At 36.6% G+C, this 21,160-nt stretch overlaps 1 protein-coding gene across 3 annotated transcripts in view; it reads left to right on the forward strand.

The window, feature by feature from the left end:
• RRAS2 (RAS related 2) overlaps positions 1-21,160 on the forward strand; it is a 101,499-nt gene that overhangs the window by 18,589 nt on the left and 61,750 nt on the right. The gene's annotated exons all lie outside the window — the stretch shown is intronic.

A 21,160-nucleotide genomic window follows, 5' to 3' on the forward strand; every position in this document is an offset into this window, starting at 1 on the left:
TTCTCCGTGCACGCCGAGCCGGAGCTGCCCGCTTCGAGCTGTGTGTTTCTCTTTGTGTGTGTTTGTGCTTTTCTTTTAAGTAATCTCTTAGGTAATATGTCCGGGTGGGAGTGTGTGATAATGCCCGAGGGAAATGGTGGCTTCGAGGAAGTTAAGAATGTTCTCCGATAGGGGTGAGACCATTTCCTAGGAATTCCTGGTGCCTTCCTGCTTCTCGCTTTGCCAAGGTGAAGTTTGGGATGGGCCAGGCTAGGAGATGACCGACCGGGGCGTGCCTTCTGTATCTGTTCCAATAACCCACTCCTCCACTCCCTGCTCTCTCTGGTTGCTAGAGGCGAAAGTCAGGGCTTGTGGTAAAGAAAAGGGCGTTGGAATTCTTCATTCTTAGGATTTGCTCTTGTTAAGAGGTTTTGAGTGATCTTTTTCGGGGTTTTAAAAATGAGAAACCCAGATGTCTCTCTGCTTTTGTCCACCTAAAAGGTGTGGCACATGCTGGGAGAGAACGAAGGTACCCCTTTATACAGGTTAAAAAGATACTCTTACTATATCAAGAGTACTGTTAAGATGCTTTGGTGAAGAATTAATTTCTGGTTTCCGTTTCATCCATTTGTTATCAGCTGGGATACTTAAATGGCTTATTTCACTTAACGTTTAGAGTGACATTAAAATACAGAGTACTGTTAACATAAATGTGAATGTTACCTTTCACATTGACTAAATGAGCAATAATGCTGTTACAGTATTTCAAGGGGTTAAAAACTACTGCTAAAACCTTTGTGTCCAGGAAGAGAAGATGTTTATGTAATGAGCATTTACAGTATGCTCATTAAGTGGGTTAAAAAAAAAAATCACACTGAGTAAGAGGTGAGGTTGGTTTAAGTTTCGCAGGCTGCAGAATCAGGGCCGGCATTTTCGTAGGGCCGAGAGAGACTTTAACTGATGGCAAAGCAAAACAATTTATAGCTTAGCCTTTCTTTGGGGACTGTAGTTGGGGGGGGCCGGCAGTGGTGGTGAGGAGTGAGAGAAGAATCCTGGGTTCCAGTATTAGTAAAGTGTCACCTGAAAGGTTAAACTACACATACTTAGGTCCTTTGTGGGGAGGGACCATCTGAATGTATTTAATTCTGTAAGTTATTTAATTAAGGTATTGGAACCTTTTGTGTTTGGGAAATAGTTTTAGAAACTGCTAAGATAACAATAATTGCTGTTTTTAAAAATGATTCTCTAGAATTCATTTGTTAAAGAAACACCTCCTTTATGAATAGTACTGTACTAGATAAAAGAAGTAAAGGAGGCGTGTATGGATGAGAAACACACACACACATATATATACATAGAGAAAAAGTGAGCTTTGAGTCAGCTTAAGCGTCTGTCTCTTGCTCTGTCATTTATTGGTTGTGAGAACACTGCCAGAATATTCAGCTTCACTGAGTCTCAATTTAATCATCAGCAAAATGGATGGGATCACACATTGTTTATAATCCTTTAAATTACGGGAATGTTCTTAGCACTGTGTCACATAGTATGTACTCAGTTAATGATGGCTATTAGTATAAGTGTCTGTGTATAATTCTGTAACACATTTAAATGCAAAGGGAATTCGGAATTGGGGAAAAGTCAATTTGGGAAGAATTGATAAAAGGACTGTATAGGCTTTGTGGGAGGGAGAGAGAATGCATCTTATGTGAGTATGGGGGAAGTTATATGCTAGTTTGGAGAGAGAGAAGGTAGGCAGGGAGGGGAGTGGGAGAGGCAGATGAGTTGGAGCCAGTGAAAGGGGGCTCTGACTCCAAGGAGACTTTCTGCAGAGGTAGAAGCCAGTCCACCTGGATGGAGTCTCAACTCTGCCACTTGCTGCGTGTATAATCTTAGATAAATTACCTAACCTCTCAGTACCTCAGTTTTCCCCATCTGTAATCTGGGGAAATAGAAAGTACCCCGCATACGCTTGTGGTGAAAATTAAATGAGTTGACCTATGTCAAGAGCTTAAAACAATGCCTAGTGCATAATAAGTCTACAGACATTATTATTGTGATATTAATCTTATACTGTGGATCTAAAGTGACTATTTATCATCTACACTTAATAGAGCCACTATTTATTGTCTGACTCTTGGGAAATTAAAATTCATTCTGCTGTGATTGTCTAGCAGTAGTAATTGGAGGGCGAGGAGATGGCAGCAGGATAATAATCTTAACAAGTGGAAGTCCGTTCTCGTAGGAGATCAGGATGACACAAATTGGTTTTATTTACTTTTTAAGTCTTCTGAAATGACACTTTCTGGTGTTCAGAATGTATTTTTCTATTATATAATCTTGAGCAGGAAAAATATGGTAAATTGGTGAATGGAGAATTTAAAAACAACTTTGTCTTTAGCCTTGACTTTCTTTAACCTTAGATGTACTTGGGACCTATGCATATGAAGAGCTGCAAAATAGGAAATTAAGGCAATAATTACTTAATTGAGGTGCCTTTTCCTCTTTAAAAATGAGTTTAGCAAATTATAAAGTGTATAAAAATGTAAAATATGTAATCTTTCTATTCATAGTTTTTTGAAAAATATTTTTAAGTTTTGTTGGTAAATAGAATATCTAAATGAGAGTAAACTGTAATTAGGAAATGATCTTAACATTGTACAAAGTGAAATGGAGAGTGTTTTGCATATCTGGATTCTGGGTCTCCCTACTCAGGTGATGTTGAGGAATCTCTTAATCTCTCAATCTTTTCAAGGCTTTAGTTTTTTTTTTTTTTTTAAAGATTTTATTTATTTATTTGACAGAGAGAGAGAGAGCACAAGCAGGCAGAGAGGCAGGCAGAGGGAGAGGGAGAAGCAGACTCCCCACTGAGCAGGGAGCCTGATGCGGGGCTTGATCCCAGGATCCTGGGATCATGACCCGAGCTGAAGGTAGCCGCCTAACTGACTGAGCCACTCAGGCGCCCCCCCCCCCTTTTTTTCTCCATAAAATGTTGAGTTTGGGTGAACAAATTTCCGCGACTTTGAAACTCTAGGTTCTTTCTTATTTAGTTAACTAGGTGTGTGTCTTTAGTCAAGTTTCTTGGGTTCTCCAAGCCTCAGTTTCCCTATATGAAAAGGGAGACTAATAGTATCTTTAGGGTTTTTGGAATAAATACAATAATGCATGCAAATCATTCGGCACAGTGCCATCTACAGAGTAAGTTGATAATAATTGTTACCTGGTTTTATTTGCTGCTATTACTATCTTGTTCTTCCAAAACAAAATTTGTAATTTCTTCATTTTTCCTTGACACATAATCTGGTCTATTAAGTTTCAGCAGCCCCCACCTCCCACCCCAGCCTCAAACTCCCCTCTTCACATTGTGTGGTCTTTAGGTGATAAATGTTGATCCCGTTTTGAGTTGGGGAAACTTCTTATCAGTTGCAAGTTGATTTTTAGGAAATTTGGAGTAATTATTGGGGTTTTGAGTTAATGCTTTACCTGCTAACTCTCAGAAGAGAACATATGTGTTTTACAGAATTAGAGGAATTTCCCAGCTTCTAGTCTTTGTTGAGCATCCTGACTTTATTGAGCAGTTTGTCAGATTTTGAGCTGTGTACGGGGTAGTTGATTGCTCACATGTTGAGTGTTAGTCAGTCTTGCAACCTGTTAGTCTGGACCTGACTCAGACATTACTTTTTACTCAGAGTTTGTCTTTTGCTGAATGCTTTTTCATTGACTTTTCCTGGGGCAGAGATCCTAGAAGAGATTTCAAGACTCATGTATTTATGTTATAGTTAATTGATCCATGTGTGAAGGGCGTGAGTTTAGGTTCTGAAATTGGTGCTCTACTGCAGTGTCTTGAAGACACTCTCTGCAATTAGAAGTCACTTAAAATAACTCGTGCCTGTGAATTTGAAACTATAGACTTATTTTTTGTGTGCATATTTATTGCTTTACATTTTCAGAGTAATTTACAAATGAATTCTTAGGATTGAAAAATAAGGCTCCTCTCCTGATGGTGGTACTTACTAGAGATTGCCTCATTCTGGTAACATCAGAAATGGATCTGCTGGCAATTCCTGCATAGAAGTGGTAGGCACACAAGGAAGAGGATGGCCACTTTTGTCAAAGGAGAAGCAGAAGGAAATTCTAACCTTAGGTCTCTTAAAACTCATTCTTTTTATTCATTCTAACATGTGTGCGTCTCTCCTTAATGGGATGGGGAAAGTTGAAGGAGTGTAGTGGGGACATTTCTGTTGAGTAGGTCAAGAATTTGTTTTTCCCCTTGATATAATACCATTAGAATGCAAAGTGATTACGACAGGCAGCTGCCTACTGGGATGAGATTTTTAATTCACCTGTGAGGCTGAAATGTGGGTCTTTGCAAACTTTGAAGTGAAAGTAGTTGTTAATTTGGTTAGGAATTAAATTGGTAACTTTAAAAGGGGGGAAAGGGTGGGAAAAGAGACTTTTTTCCCCAAAGATTGTATTTATTTGTTTGACGGAGAGAGAGAGCACAAGCAGGGGGAGTGGCAGGCAGAGGGAGAAGCAGGCTCCCCGCTGAGCAAGGGAGCCCGATGTGGGGCTCCATCCCAGGACCCTGGGATCATGACCTGAGCCGAAGGCAGACCTCAATCGACTGAGCCACCCTGGTGCCCTGAAAAGAGACTTTTTTAAAGCAGTATTTTTACTTTCTAAAGTTTCCTTTTTGGTTTCTTTCTTTTTTTTTTTTTTAAAGAGTGGGGCAGGGACAGAGAGGGAGAGGGAGAGAGAGAGAAAATCTCAAGTGGACTCCCCGCTGAGCTTGGAGCCCGTCACAGGGCTTGATCTCAGGACCCTGAGATCATGACCTAAGCCCAAATCAAGAATCGGACACTGAACCGACTGAGCCACCTAGGAGCCCCTAAAGGTTCCCTTTTCAAATTAATTGATCTCATAAAATTGAAACAGATTTTGTGATGCCATATCATTATTTCTTTCTTCCTTCCTTCCTTTCTTTCTCTCTCTTTCTCTCTCCCCGCCCCCTTCCTTCCTCCCTTTCTTCCTTCTGAGGAAAAATAGAAGTGTCTTTAGAGTATTAGTTCTATATGCCCTACTTACTGAAAAGTGATTATGAATAAAGACTTCGACTCTAGACATTGTGGAGTTAATAGTGAATCTTCTGGCAAGGCCTTGATCTTGAATTACTTTGGGCAGAGTTGCTGAGTCTGTGTTTGGGATTGAAACTTAGTTTAAAGTAATGTCCTTGGTAGGCCTTTGATTTATTTCTACTTTGCAAAGAGAAACAGCTCTCAGGCTTTTATGAAAAAGACAAAGATTTATATATTCACTTATTTTCTGTGTGGTTCTGAAAGAAACAAAGAAATGTAAGTTGTCTAAAATTATGCTACTGGAGACATAGAATGAGTTCCTTGTCGCCTTATAAATTATATTTTATTTTTAGTGTTTTATAAAAGCAATGTGATTGTTTATTGGTTCCATAGCATTAAATCATAGTTTAATTAAAAATATTACAGTCACAGAATTTCTTGTTTGTATATATTAGTAGTTTAATATTGCCCGCCAACTTACCTTGTCACCTCATATGGTCATGTTTTTTCTAGGAGAAAGAGCTTTGTGTACAAGTAAGTACATGTTCAGTACTTGAAGTATGGATATAAATGTCAAAGTAACGTCCAATGTTGCTTTTTAAAAAAAACTTTACTCAGATTTTCCGAATGCTAACATTTTACCATATTTGTTTTATCCCTTCCCCCATCTTTTTTTTTTTAATCATTTGAGTGTAAGTTGAAGACGATGACCCCTTATTTTTAAGTCTCTCCATGTATATTTCCTAAATACAAGGACATTTGCTTACATAAACATAGTATGGGGCGCCTGGGTGGCTCAGTCAGTTAAGCGACTGCCTTTGGCTCAGGTCATGGCTCAGGTCATGGCTCAGGTCATGATCCCAGGGTCCTGGGATCAAGTCCTCATTGGGCTCCTTGCTCAGTGGGGAGCCTCCTTCTCCCTCTCCCTCTGTGATCTCTCTCACTTTCACTCTCTCTCAAATAAAGAAATAAAATCTTAAAAAAAATAAAAAATGAAAAAAATAAACATAGTCTGTAACTAAAATCAGAAATTAACATTGATTTATTATCACTAATCTAACATGCAGAGCTTTTTCAGATTTTGCTGGTTGTCCCAATAATGCCCTTTACAGCAGGAGAGAATCTCAGATTATGCACCGCATTCCGTTTCCATATCTTCTTTAATTTGGAACAGTTCTTTAGTCTTTGTGTTTTAGGACATTGACATTTTTGAAGAGTGTAAGTTATTTGAAGAGTTCCCTCGATACGAGTTTGTCTGTTTCCTCATGGTTAAATTCAGGTTATGCATTTTGGGGGCAAATAATAACGCAGAAATAATGAGTTGTTCTTAGTGCACTCTATCAGGAGACATAAAATAGATGTAGATTTGACTGTATATGTGTTTACCTTTGGAGTCGGTAATCCCAGATCTAGGATTTTACCCTGAAAATACACTTCCATGAGTATGAAAATACACATGCATGAGCTCACAGCATTGTTTGTAATTTAAAAAATTAGAAACAACTTACAGAATAGGAGAGGGATTGAATAGAATGTGGTACATTTACCCAGTGGAGCATTATGTACCTATTAAAAAAATAAGAAAGATCTCTATGAACTGATATGAAGTGCTTTCTAGGATAAATTGTTCAGTGAAAAAAAGTGCAAAAGTACTATATAATGTGCACTCTACTACCTTTTGTGTAAGAAAGAAGGGGAAATAAGAAAATGTATTTTCAGCACTGAATGGATAAGGTAGAGATTAATGAGATTATTGGTTAGCCATGGGGAGTGGGTAGGAGTGAGGGGGAAGGGGTAGAGATAATGGGGTTGGTGACCTTTCTGAGGATACTTTCTGACTTTTGGAACCATGTTTAATGTTTCACATACTCCATAAACAGCAGATACCAGTACAATCAAGTGATGAAGAAAAAAACCACCCTGAGGTGGAATACAAACAAATAAATGAACTGAGCCTTATTTCAAATGAGTAACATAACCGCACTGAAGGGGGTAAGAAAAAAAACTAACTTTTGAACTGGGTGTTTGGACTATGTCCTCGGGATAAAGACAAAAAGAACTTGAAACAAACATTGAACTCTAGTTAATAGGCTGTGTGTGTGTGTGTGTGTGTGTGTGTGTGTGTCACAGAGGCATGGGTTTTCAATTCTTTTTTTTTTTTTTTTTAAAGATTTTATTTATTTATTTGAGAGAGAGAACGAGAGAGAGAGAGCACATGAGAGGGGGGAGGGTCAGAGGGAGAAGCAGACTCCCTGCTGAGCAGGGAGCCCGATGCGGGACTCGATCCTAGGACTCCAGGATCATGACCTGAGCTGAAGGCAGTCGTTTAACCAACTGAGCCACCCAGGCGCCCTGGGTTTTCAATTCTGAAATGGTTTTCTATACTAGGATTAAGCAAATAAGTAAATACATTTTGGAAAATGGGAGCCAACTTTCTCAGTTTGTTCTCACTGTGGAAAGGGGGAAGGTTAGCATCAACTCTGATGCTTGATTGGAATTGAAGATACTGACGTAAATTCATGGTTTAAAAATTACAGATGCAGAAATAGATGCATATGAATACATGTACACACATCTGTGCATCTTTTTTCCAGCTCTAAGAGTGCCTAGAAACAGTGATTCCCCATTAGCAGTGAAAATACCTAGTGCCAGATCTTGGTTTCTCAATACCATTCTTTACTAACAGGAACCTTAGAGGAATGACTGATCCCAGGGCTAGGGCAGGGAAAAACAAAGATGAGCTTGGAGTATCCTGTAGTGTCAGAAACTAAGGAAGTGCTCAAAAAAACCAAAACAATGGTGACCTGTCAGAGAGACACAGCCAACCCAGAAGGACTCCCACTGGCTAACTTGGGGACAATATAACCAAATAATTATAGTAATTGATTACTATCCATAAAGTAGGAATCTGTGAATCCATAGGGATAAATAAATAAATGAAGGAGGAAGGGAAGTTCTTCCTTAAGGTAGAATTCTGACTAATAAGCCTAGAGGAAATGGTGGAATTAGGAAATCACTATTTGGCGGTCTTAACAATTGATTTGAGTCAGAATTCTAAATAGATGTTATAGCTATTGGATTTGAGAGTAGCTGGATATTAACATAGTCTTAAAGTATCTGCCCATGAGATATTATTAATTATCAAGAGAAAACAGTAACCACAGTGGGGAAACCTGGCTGACATCACCTTGACCAAGTGATCAAAACTAGCGCCTCTGATGTTGCTTTAGGTAATGATAATAACAGTTTGTTTTACTCAGTTATGTTAACAAAATCTGGTTTTCATAATCAGTCTAGCTAGGCACTTTGTGAAATTAAGCCTAAAGAAACCAAGTTGAGGCAAAAAGGGGACCAATGCTTTCTGCATTGAGCCACTGAAGAAGCTGGGTGGACAGTGAGAGAGAGAGAGAGAGAGTGTGCACGTGCTGTAAAATGATCAAGGCAAAGGTTTTTCTTGCTGTAGGTACAGAAATTGGAATGGCTTAGAAGCAAAAGAATTCCTTTCTTCAGCATGTGTGTGTGTGTATCTAGTCTGCAGTATGCTTATTTTATATTGTATTGTGTATAGATGTCTTTTTATGATTTCATACATAAACTATTTTGTTGTGCTTTTTAAATTAAAAAAATTTTTTTCTCTTATTTTTTAAAATTTAAATTCAATTAATATATAATGTATTATTAGTTTCAGAGGTAGAGGTCAGGTAGAGGTTTTCTCTTTAAGGAGAAAATTTCTGCCTAACTTTCTAGCCAGGTATCTTTTGAGAGAGAGGTTGAAAAATTTATGTTAGGTCACTACCGATTTTGGCCCTGATCTTTAGCATAATTACCTCCCTTTGCACTAATCTTATGTGTGTGTGTGTGTGTGTGTATACATTTTTTTTTTTCCTGTGCTCTGTGGTAGATTTGAATGGTAGATTCTCTCTCTCTTTTTAACGATTCAGATTTACCTTAAAATTATTCATAATCTTGGGGCACCTGGGTGGCTCAGTAGGTTAAGTGTCTGCCTTCGGTTTAGGTCATGATCTCCGGGTCCTGAGTTCGAGTCCTGCGTCGGGTGCCTTGCTCAGCAGGGAACTGGCTTCTGCCTCTGCCTGCCGCTCCCCCTGCTTGTGCTCTCTCTCTCCTCTGACAAATAAATAAAAATCTTTAAGAAAAATTATTCATAATCTTAAACATATTTAATTAGAAAAACAGACTAATAGTGTTTTATTTCCAGCTATGGGAAATGAGGAATTTGGCAGTTTTGGTTGCTGTTTGCACCCATCCCATTCATAAATTTAGTGTCCTTATTTAAAGCAACCAAAAGTGTGTGTTGCAGTGTTTTTAAAAGATTTGTTTTTTTTTTTTTTTGTCTTTTGCATTCTGTTTTGCTGTTATAATTATAGTAAATAATAATGGTATTAATCCCTTTCTTATGAAGGGTTATTGCTTTTATTTGCCATTTGTATCATTCTAACTGGTTTCAGTGCTTACAATAGTCTTTATCAACAGCTAGTTTTTATTTTGAATTGTGATTTAGAGAATACTTTCAAGTGCTTTTTACTGAAAAGATACCTAAGATACTTACTTTTGCATGATAAGTGATGATTTGGCTGAATGTAAAATTATTGGGCCCCAACATTTTTGTATTAAAACAATGGAGGCATATCTTTGTTTTCCATGTCTTTACCTTTATTTGGCTGACTGGCTTCATTTCCACTTTCCATTCTGCAGGAATAACTTATTTTTTACTTACATGCTTTTGTAGCCCTCTCTCATCATTGGAAATGGAAACATTTATCAGGATAGGAGTAGAACTTTTTCTCTGTTCACTAGTTTTCCCTGGGAAATGATGGAACACCCTCAGGTCTGGGAAGGTTTTCTTTTCCATTTTTATTCATTTTCTCAGTCATCTTATGAAATACTGTTTATGCATTGATTCTCTGAAATCATACCATACTGTGTTAAGTTAATCAGCAAAAAGGATAAGATAGTCTCTATCTAGGAGAATTTGTTAAATTTGCCTCTGTATCACTGATGAAATTTTTTGGGTGTGAAATCTAATTACTGTCTCAAACCGATTTAATGCCCTTGATATCTCAGTCTGATATTAACCAATGGTAATGTTCTCTTGTTTTTTTCTTAAGGCCACAAAACTGCTGCTTTCTAGTTTGTTACTGTTTAAGGAAACAACTCTTTCCAGGGGAGGTGTTTCTCCTTGTGTGGTAGAGTATGTTTTTAAAAATGTATTTCTCCTTGTGTGGTAGAGTATGTTTTTAAAAATGTATTCTCTCGCGAAGAGTTGATTTTAGTCGTTCCTGGTGTTGGCGGTGAAGAACTGGCCATCTTTCAGAATTACCTTGGGGCACTTTGATTCCCAATCTGTTTTGATGCTGAAGGGCAGACAGGTTGATACCAGGGAGTGATAATTTTTGGAGTATCAGTAGGATTTCAACAAATGTGAAATTCTATTAAACCCACTAAGACATTCAGTTAATTTTGGGGTTTTGGCTGAGAGGTATAATTTTGGAGAATTAGAGATGGTTAAAAGGGATAGTTTTCAAATTTATTTACCCTTCAAGACTAAGCTTTCTGCATTGAGCCACTGAAGAAGCTGGGTGGACAGTGAGAGAGAGAGAGAGAGAGTGTGCACGTGCTGTAAAATGATCAAGGCAAAGGTTTTTCTTGCTGTAGGTACAGAAATTGGAATGGCTTAGAAGCAAAAGAATTCCTTTCTTCAGCATGTGTGTGTGTGTATCTAGTCTGCAGTATGCTTATTTTATATTGTATTGTGTATAGATGTCTTTTTATGATTTCATACATAAACTATTTTGTTGTGCTTTTTAAATTAAAAAAATTTTTTTCTCTTATTTTTTAAAATTTAAATTCAATTAATATATAATGTATTATTAGTTTCAGAGGTAGAGGTCAGTGATTTATCAGTCTTAAATAATACCCAGTGCTCATTATGTCATGTGCACTCCTTAATGTCCATCACCCAGTTACCCCATCCCCCACCTCCCTCCCCTCCAGCAACCCTCAGTGTTGTGCTTTTTTTAAAAATGAGATTGATTGCCATCTATTTTTCACAGTAGTACTTTAGGTAGTTTATATGTTAGAATGTATATTTTTAATGGTATTCTAAAGAATTTTAGCAAGAGGTTTTCCAGAATATTTACAGTATCCTTAATGATTTGTGGAAAGGTGTTATAGGACTGATTTTGCATTGTTTCCTTTGATATGAAATATTATACTTTTTATTTTTAGATAATTTTGATTGCAGTTTGGATATCTCCTTAATAAAATACATATTTGGCAAAGGATTGAGTGGATCCTTTTGTGGATTTCTAGCTGTGTTGGGCTGTGGTCAAAGAACATGACTTGTAAATTCTGTTTTGGAATATTAAGGATTTTTTTTTTTTTTTTTTTTTTTTTTTTTTTAAGATTTTATTTATTTATTTGAGAGAGAGAGAGAGAGAATGAGAGAGAGAGCATGAGAGGGAGAGGGTCAGAGGGAGAAGCAGACTCCCTGCTGAACAGGGAGCCTGATGTGGGGCTCGATCCTGGGACTCCAGGATCATGACCTGAGCCGAAGGCAGTCGCTTAACCAACTGAGCCACCCAGGCACCCAATATTAAGGATTTTTAATGGCCAAACATACCATTAATTTTTGTAAATATTCCAAGAACATGAGAGAAGAGTATTCATTTGTAGCTCATAAGGTGCAAAGTTGTATTCAAATCTGTTAAAATGGAATTTGTTCATTATATTACTCAAATCTTCTGTATCTTCCCTTTTTTCTTATCTATTTAATCTGAAACTCTGAAATACATTTATTATAATTACATTATTTTATAATAAATATCCCATGAAGACTGCATTTTATTTTTTTCTTCATATTTTTTATTTTGCTTTATTTTGATGCTGTGTCATCTGGTATATAAAATGTTATGATTGAATCTTTCTGTCTGTTAAAATTCAGTGGTATCTTGTGTGGAGTTTAACCTTGATTTTGATCCTGTGATATGATGTTGCCATTCCTGCTTTCTGTTTGTATGCATTTACTTCATTTATATTTCACGTTTCTTTTTTGGTCATTTTCTGGTAAGCTTTTGTGAACAGTACTTAATGTGATCTTTAAAAGTCAAATTTGAGAGTCCTTGTCTTTTGGTAGGGAATTCAGCCCATTTACATTTATTGTATAATTTGATTATGTATTTGTGAAGTAATCTAGATAAATTTGTTTTTATCCTTTTTATTCTTTCTATATTTTCTTTCTTAAATTTTTTTATGTAGGCTTAATTGAATTTGTTTCTGTTCTTTTATTTCCCCTGCACTGAGAGTGTAAATGTAGAGATTACTTTAAAAGTAGAGGTTGTTTCTGTGAAACTTATTCCTTTGTGGCTGCTTTTGTCATAGTCGTATGCAGTCTATGAAATTAAACACCACAGCTGCCATGTTTTTGTTTTTTAAAAAGATTTCCTAGACCTGGAAAAATTCATGCTGCTTGTCTGAGAAAAGATAGCTTGAGGTAGTGCAGAGAATCCTTTTTGTGAGTCAAGATTTATTTAGAACTTGGTTTAGCCACTATATGACTATGGCTTTGGACAAGATAACCATTCTGTATCTGATTCACTTTGGCATCATTGTTTTCAACCTTGTAAACACTAGAATGTTTAAAGTAAAATAAGTATTTTAGTAGAGGATTTTATTTATTTATTAAAGATTTTTTTTTTTTTTTGAGAGAGAGTATGCGAGAGCGAGAGAGAGCGAGAGAGAGCGAGAGAGAGAGAGAGAGAGAGAGAGAGCGCACAAGCCTGGGGAGAGGCAAAGGGAGAAGCAGACTCCCCACTGAGCAAGGGGGGCTCAATCCCAGGACCCGGAGATCATGACTTGAGCCAAAAGCAGACGCTTAACGACCAAGCCACCCAGGCGCCCCAGTAGGGGATTTTATAGATTTGGGATATTTTGCCTGAATGTCTGCCCCTTAAGTTGTATTTGTTTGTGCATTTTATACTTTAGATTTTGAGAGTCATAGACCAGGAATACTTTTGTTACGTAGAAGTAATCATATAGGAAAATATTTGTTAATGTTTATTAATTGTTAGTATTAGGTCTTAAACAGAATATGGTAAATAGTTGGGGGAAAAAAGTGATCTTAAGAAAGATGAGTTGTAGCTGTTACAGTTCCATAGCTGCTAGTTATTGAAGAGGACAAAGGATTGAATCATTTTTCATTTTGGATTTCAGAGTTTCTCTGTCATTAACAGATTATCTATACGTAGCCTGTGTACATTTGACTTGAATCTTGAGTTTTAGAAGTTTTAGCAGTTGATCCATAGCATTCAGTTTTATTGAAAATAGTCTTTGGAGAAGATAGTCCTATTTTAATTTTTTTGTGGAAATTCTGACTCAGGAAATGTAAAACAGCCTGAGAGTAAGGTCTTAAAGATTTATTACTTTTGTCTTATTTCCTGGTGGGTTTTCTTTTAATGCCTTGTTTTTGGTTAAATGATGACATGTGGTTGAGATTACAACAGTCAGCAATTTGTTAGCTGAAAGGAAAAGAATAGTAAGCAAGAGTCAAACTGCAAAGGAAGTTTTGTGATAGATACAACATTTTAGAAATCTTGTAGAAACGATATGTGGCTATGAAATTTGTAATTTTTGTCCCTTTTGTCTCTGAAATTAAGGTGTGTCAATAATGTAGGGAAATTGTCCTCGTGTGTGTGTATGCATGGGTGCAAGCTACACAGATGTGTATCTTACTCAAACTGAGAAAAGAGTGAATTTAACTTTAGAGAAGGGTTCATGGGTTTTTGGAATTAAAAAAGGAGATAAAATATAAAACAATGGACTAGGTCTGTGATAATTTAATGACTTGCAGATGCTTAAATGAATGGTTATAGTAGCTTACTTGAGTACTTTGTGAATTTATTTTCATATATTGGCATAGAATTTCCCTGCCAAACTTGTTTTGAATTAGCTGCTTTTTAATTATCAAATAACTTAATTTTAACAATTTCTTATAATTGCTGCAGTGTTATATGGTCAGACACTTTTCATTTAGTTGAAAGTTAAGAATGGAGTAGGAATTGGTGAGGTTACATATCAGTAATACAGACTTCATCATACACTGGGTCTTGGGATTATTTTCTTGCCATTATAAAGTCTGATAGGTTCTGTGATCATAATTTTAGCAGGTGTTAAAATAGTATGGAAAATTTGTTACAATGTTAGATTGTGATTCTCAGTTTTTAATTTTACATTTAAAGACACTGATGTTTTGTTTATTTTTTTTCTCCTTCCTTAGTTGCAAATTATGTATTTACTTAGATCTCTGTAGCAGTTTCAGGAAGGAGCTATTGGCTGAGCTGATTAGGCAAATGAAGTTGTCTGACATGGGTTACTTTAGTTTGTGGTTTTAGATGAACAGTACATGGTGCACAGCTGTCGCTCCAACAGCTTTGTTCCAGCTGTCTTACTGGCCTGTCACAAAATACCCCACATTCCTTTTTTTTTTTTTTTTTAATGGAACCCCTTGTAATATTCTATACTTTATTGCTTAAAATGGACCCTACTAATTACTTTAATGACTTCTTCACTTTTATGCCTATCCAAAGGTATTTATTTAGAATGGTGCTAAAATGGATCGTGAGTAATAGATTTAAGCCTTGTCATATTTATAATTTTTTGTTGTTGAAGTTGCAGTTGTGAAATATTTGTACAAGTAGTTAACATTGAAAAAGGCACCAAACTTAAATAATGTCCCCAAATAAATAGTTGGTCTGTTCTAATTTCTTATTTTAACCCTGAGTTTGTATTAATAAGCTTCAACAGAATTATAAGATGAAAAGCCACAATATGGTTTATAAAGCTTGTATAGTACTTACATAAGTAGACTTTAGTTTGTGGGTTTCTTTCTTTTAAAGATTTTATTTTTACCTAATCTCTATATCAACGTGGGGTTCAAACTTACAACCCCGAGATTAACAGTTGCATGCTCTTCCGACTGAGCCTGCCAGGTGCCCCTAGTTTGTGTTTTTGATAAAGTGGTTGGACTTGGTTCAGTTCATTTTGCTATCTTATATGTAACTGAATTATAATATGGTTTCAAGTTTTGTTTTGTTCTTTTAATAAGGAACAGGGACCTGTGCAGAATATTTTGAATCAATAATGTCTAATGTATATTGAATATATTCTGTGTGTTAGATGTCATGCTATAAGCTTTACCAACATTGCCTCATTTAATCTATAGCTTATTGTTTCTTTTTTTTGGCCATGGAAACTGAGGCTCAGAGGTTAAATATGTTGCTGAGGACCCCACGATAATGGCTAAGATGTGACTTGAACCTATATTTTGTGAGTACAAAGCACCTGTGGGAGCTAAGGGCTACACTATACTACCTTGCCCAAATAAAAACACTTTTCGTTTAATGAGTTACCTTAGTCTTTGAGGGTAGTTTTTTTTTTCTTTTTTTTCCATTTTTTAGAAAAGGTTCATGAAGCGCTCTCCATTTAGTTGAAATTAGAAGAGCTGGGATTGAATAGGGAGTGGAGTTTTGTTTAAAGTCTCACCTTGCTTCCCTTTCTGCTCCCCTGCCTCCTTGTGATCGATGTCCCATAACTCCTGCACTTGCTGCCTTGGCTACTGCTCTCTCCAGACCTGGCAACCCCCAGACACCTGCACATACTTATTTGAAATTCCTGCTCTTACACAGTGTATTATGTCTGGAGAAACACAGTCTCATCACACTTAGTCACAAGCTGTGTGAAGTGCACATCTATGACTCTTCTGAACCTCTATCCTTTACCAAGTATGCCCTTTTATCTGACTAATTCTTAGTCATCTTTCTAGATGTGACTCAGGGTTCATCTCCAGCAAGCCTTTCCCCAGGGAATATCCAGATTGGAGTAGGTGCCCCTCCCATAGTATCCTGTACATTTTTTTTGGTGAACTTTCTGAGAGTAAGTTGTGGAAGTAATGTCCCTTTAGTGTTTTTACTGAAGAACAAAAAAGTCTTTAATATAGCCTTAGTACAGTTACCAAAATCAGGAAATTATAATACTGTTATCTAACATACATTATTTAAACTTAGTTGTTCCAGTAATGTCCTTATAACAAAAGAAAATTTTTTTTGGTCTAGGATCCAGTCCAGGATTGCACATTGCACTTATTTTTCATGGCTTTTTTTTTAGTCTTAAAGTTATTTGTAAAATATTCCACAATTTGGGTTGTCTGATGTTTTCTTATCATTAGAATCGAATTGTGTAGTTTTGGCAGAAATAGGACAAAGGAAAGGTCTTCCTCCAGTACCTCATATTAGGGAAGCACATGTTGTCTGTTTTTCCCAATACTGGTGTGGGATCTGATTGCTTAGTTAACCACTGAAAAGTGATGGCTGTTCCCTTTGTGATTAATAAATATCTTGTGGGTAGAGATACCAAGGCCAGGTTAATAACTAGTTATTTTTGAGCCTTTGAGGTTGTGTCTCTTTCTCATTGTTCAACTCTTGTCCTTTTTTCCTTCATCATTTCCTAACTTCCTTCTTCGTCTTTCTTATACTTGCTGTTTGCAGTTTACATTTTGTGACAGGGATGTTTTTTTAATCCCCTCAAAGAATGCTTGATTTATAGTCACATTTTCTCTAGGGGCCCCCAGTTAAACTACATTTTCTTCATTCAGTGAAAGGTCTATATTTTGTTGGCCTTGGTTTCTTCATCTGTGAAATGGAGGTTCTGAAATAGATTATATCTAGGGTCCTTTGAGATTCTATAGTCCTATGACACATGATGTTTTAAGTTTTTTAAAAAATTAATTAGGTTGTTTTATCTTGTTTGGCCTTGTTTCCCTAAGATTTTTAAGAAGTTGTCTTCATACTACTACTTTTTTTTTTTTTTTTTTTTTTAGATCTTATTTATTTATTTGTCAGGGGGAGAGAGCGTGAGCGAGTGCACAAGCAGGGGGAGTAGCAAGGAGGGAGAGGGAGAAGCAGGCTTCCCGCTGAGCAGGGAGCCCGATGCGGGACTCCATCCCAGGACCCTGGGATCATGACCCGAGCCGAATGCAGACACTTAACCGATTGAGCCACCCAGGCGTCACCATGCTTCTTTCTATACAATATATAAATGTCTTATTGCTTTCGCTTACAATAGAACTGTCCTTACTTTGACAGGGGCCATGATACTCTTCACACCTGCATTGATAATGCCTCTTCCCAAGCTGGAAGACGGAGTGTGGTATTCTTTTTTGGTGGGGTGGGCGAACTCATTCCCACAATAGTCAATAAATAAATCCTGTCATTCCTTGGAGTTTTCTAGATTGCTTAAAAAATAAGAGAAATAAAAAACCCCATTTGGTCCAATAGTGTTTATTACCTTTAAAAACATGACTTGTGTGTAATTTCTTGTGGAGGATTTTATAGAGTTTCTAATTATTATATCATAATTTCTAAGGAAGTGAGAATCTTGATTCATTGTGGAATTTAGAACAAATTATTTAGTTGTAGAGGTTAATTTCATTATAAACAGACAAAGAGTTGTGTTATTTCAGCCTCGTTAATACTTTTAAGTTCTGTAGTAAGAGCATTTAGTGAATTATTAAAAATTGCTTGGCCACATTTTAACTTCTTAAAATAATTCTCAAGAGTTTTTATAATACCTAGAACTTACATTTTATGATTTTTGCGTTTATGTAATACTTTCGTTTTCAGAGACTTTGTGTACATGGTTTCCTTTTAATACCAGCAACAACCCTTTATGATGGCAAGGTGGTGATCATGGTCATTGTTATTTCCATCCTATAGGAGAGGAGATGGAGGTTTGGGAAGAAGCGATTTGCCCGAGGTTCTCTAGCCAAGTAAGCAGTGAAGCTGAGATTGGTTTTCCCAACTCCTAAAATATACCAGTCTTCTTACTATAGACTACGAATGTTAAATTGGAACAAGAATGCCAACATCTACTGGAGGGGAACTGAAAGGAGTGATACATTCTCATTTAATGGATGAAATTCTGTTACCTGTTACCAGTATGAATCTGGGGGGAGCACTGAATTTGGGGAGAGGGGGAGAGGGAAAGAGTAAATGAGGCTTCATCAGAAGCACACTTGATGACTTGATGGGTTTCTACTAAAACTGTTGCTGAAGGCACTGTTGAAAGCTAGTGTGGGGACACAGATTTGTAATGCATCCTCTCTGTAAAAGCAGCTTAGGAAGGTCGAGGTATTCACTCTGTGGATATATCACTGTTGAAATGCACGAGAATGACAAACAGCAGATTTAGGTTCTGAATTGATTACCTCTAGGGGTAGGGATGGGGAGGAGGGGGGAATATGATTGTCAAGGGACATATAAATATGGTCTAGAATTGTTGCTAATATTTTATTTCCTAACTTGGGACGTAGGTATACATATTCTTAATATTTTTCTTCATAAAACATTTCTGAGTTATTTTATAGTTAATGAAGAACAATAATGTACTCTGAATTGACTTAAATATGTAGTCAGATGGAAACTTAGCTTTTCATTTGATGTTCATGGTATCATGACTTGGTTGACAAGACACAAGTGTATTCTTTAGGGGCTTTCCTTCAGGGTGGGAAACTATTTTTTTTTTTTCCCTGACTGTTCAAACAGCAAATAAAAGTCGAGTGCAATTCTTATTACAATAAAATGTTCATATTTGAATTTGTGAACAAAACTCTTTTGTGTGGATGTGTGTGTATAAGTGTGTTGTGATTTGCTTCTAAAATTACTATACACCATTTTTGAACATTTTTCCAAAGCACTGCCTTTCATTGCATATTGGTTACAGGAACTGATGATTAATTTTGCCTTAAATTTCCTGTATGAAGAAGTGATACTTTAACTTTTCCCATCACAAAATTCTTAATACTATTTGTAGATATGCAGAGTGAGTGCTCACATAATGTGGTTTTAGGTAGGTGTGACTAAGGATTGAAAGACAATCTAGAGTGTATATATACTATACGTTTTTGGCTCATTAATGAAATGGATAACTTTTGGGCTGAGAACATGTTTCATCAGGAGTCGATAATTTGGGAGGGGTAGGATTATTTTAAAAATGTGTTACCCTTTTGGTGGCCTTATGAATGAAAGGAATTTTATTTCTAAGTTTGGATGATCATGGGAGTAGAAAAAATGCTCTTGGTGGTTATTCATCTAAAAAGCTTTGCCTTTATTTGGATACTTGTGCTTTTTGGAGAGGTAAGATGGGAGTGAGAAAAGGAACTCTGTGTTTTCCAGTGTGAAAGTATGTATACTGAGATGTTGCTAATTCTCATAAAGAAACTGATTGAAAACATGTCATTTATGGGCACCTTTAGATTTATAGATTATAATGTGTGCTTAAGAGGAAGTGGGTGGGATGGGGTGGGTAAGAGGTAGAAGGCTGGGGAAGGTGGAATTAATGTTCTTGTTTCTGAGTTTAGAGGTTTGAATTCCCTCTTTGTTGGGGGAGATTACCTACAAATGAACTCACGGTGTATGTTGGGGGTTTCTTGGTGTTTTTTTTTGATAGATTTTGAGTGTCATCTAAGGACTAGACTCTTATGGTATTGACTTTTGAGAACTTGAGAAAATGTTTCGCTTTTGGCATAGTTTAATTTTACAGGTTTTCTTTCTCTGGCATCTTCTCAAAAACAGAGCCGTTCTTCCCATTCCAGTGGCAAGCGGAAGCTGAGGTCCATTAAGACTTTTGAAGTAAAATTTGGAAAGTTTTCTACATCAGGGTTTCCTTAACCTTTTTTGTACAAAGAACTCTTTTTGACAGACTGGTGAAACCTGTGGACTCCTCAGAATACAGTTTTTTGAATATATAAAATAAAGTATGTAGGTTTATAAAGGAAAGCAATTACATTTAAATCCAGTTATCGAAATACTAAAAACAAAAGTCTTCCTTTTTAACTCGTGTTGAGTGTAAATGCTATTCTGATTTATCTGTTACATGAGATACCTGTGATTTCTGTTGGTGACCGCCACAGGTACTGCTATGGTGGTTGATTGAAGGAAATGCTAAATTTCGGTTAGAGGTTAGTGAAAAAAAATTTTTCCCCCATCCACGTTTTTGAATGAAGATTTACTCTCAGGAACCCTTTTTTAATGTAGTGAAAAAGTGTCAGGATTTGGAACCAGGTAACTATGGGATTGAGTCTCATATTCACTACTTAACTGTCTATGTACTTTCTCAACTCTGAGCTTAATTTCCTCATCAGTATAATGGAGATGATAATAGTACCTGTGGGGTGGTTTTAGTTTATTGAACTTAGAACACCCACCACAAACTTAAAATCTAACAAGTACTATTACCATCTCCATGTACAATCGTAGTGAACTGGTACTGTCATCTTCCCAGTTTGAGCGAAGTGTTAAAACCTTATACTTCCCTTTATGTCTCTTTACTCTCCCCACCTTATAATTATTTTCAGTGTTTCCTCTACATACATATGGAACCACATCGACCAGTATTATAATTTTGCTTCAACCGTCAAGCATACTTTAGAATTAAAGAGAACAAAGTCTGTCATACTTGTCCATATTTTTGCTGTGTCCATCCTTCCTTCCTTCCTGAGGTTCCTTCTTTTACTGTTTCCTTCCTGTTTAGAGAACCTGTTTGGCCATTCTTTTAGAGTAAACCTGCTTGTGATAGAGTTTCTCTATATTTGCTTTATCTTCATTCCTGAAGGCTATTTTTTTTTTTTTCCTGGATATAGGATTCTGGGTTGATAGTTCTTTTTTATATGGCACCTAAAAAATTGTGTCACGTCTGGTCTCTATGGTTTCTGATGAGAAATCTGTAGTCCTTCTAAATGTTTTTTCCCTTAGGTAATACGTTTTTCTGTCATTGCCTTTTTAAGACTTTTTCTTTAGTTTTTAGAAGTTTAATATGATGTATGTAGGTGTGGATTTCTTTGGGTTTTTTTCCTTTTTAGGGTTTGCTCAGCTGCTTGACTGTAGGTGTTTGTCTTGCCAAATTTGGGAAATTTTCAACTATTATTTCTTCAGGTATTTTCTCAGTCCCTCTCTGTCCTCTCCTTCTGGTCTTATGATAATGTGAATTTTAGATCTTTTGTTATAGTCCCCTGGGGCCTTGAGGTCCTGTTCATTTTCTTT

The sequence above is a fragment of the Halichoerus grypus genome, chromosome 11 (assembly GCF_964656455.1).
Source record: "Halichoerus grypus chromosome 11, mHalGry1.hap1.1, whole genome shotgun sequence".
Classification (NCBI taxonomy): domain Eukaryota; kingdom Metazoa; phylum Chordata; class Mammalia; order Carnivora; family Phocidae; genus Halichoerus; species Halichoerus grypus.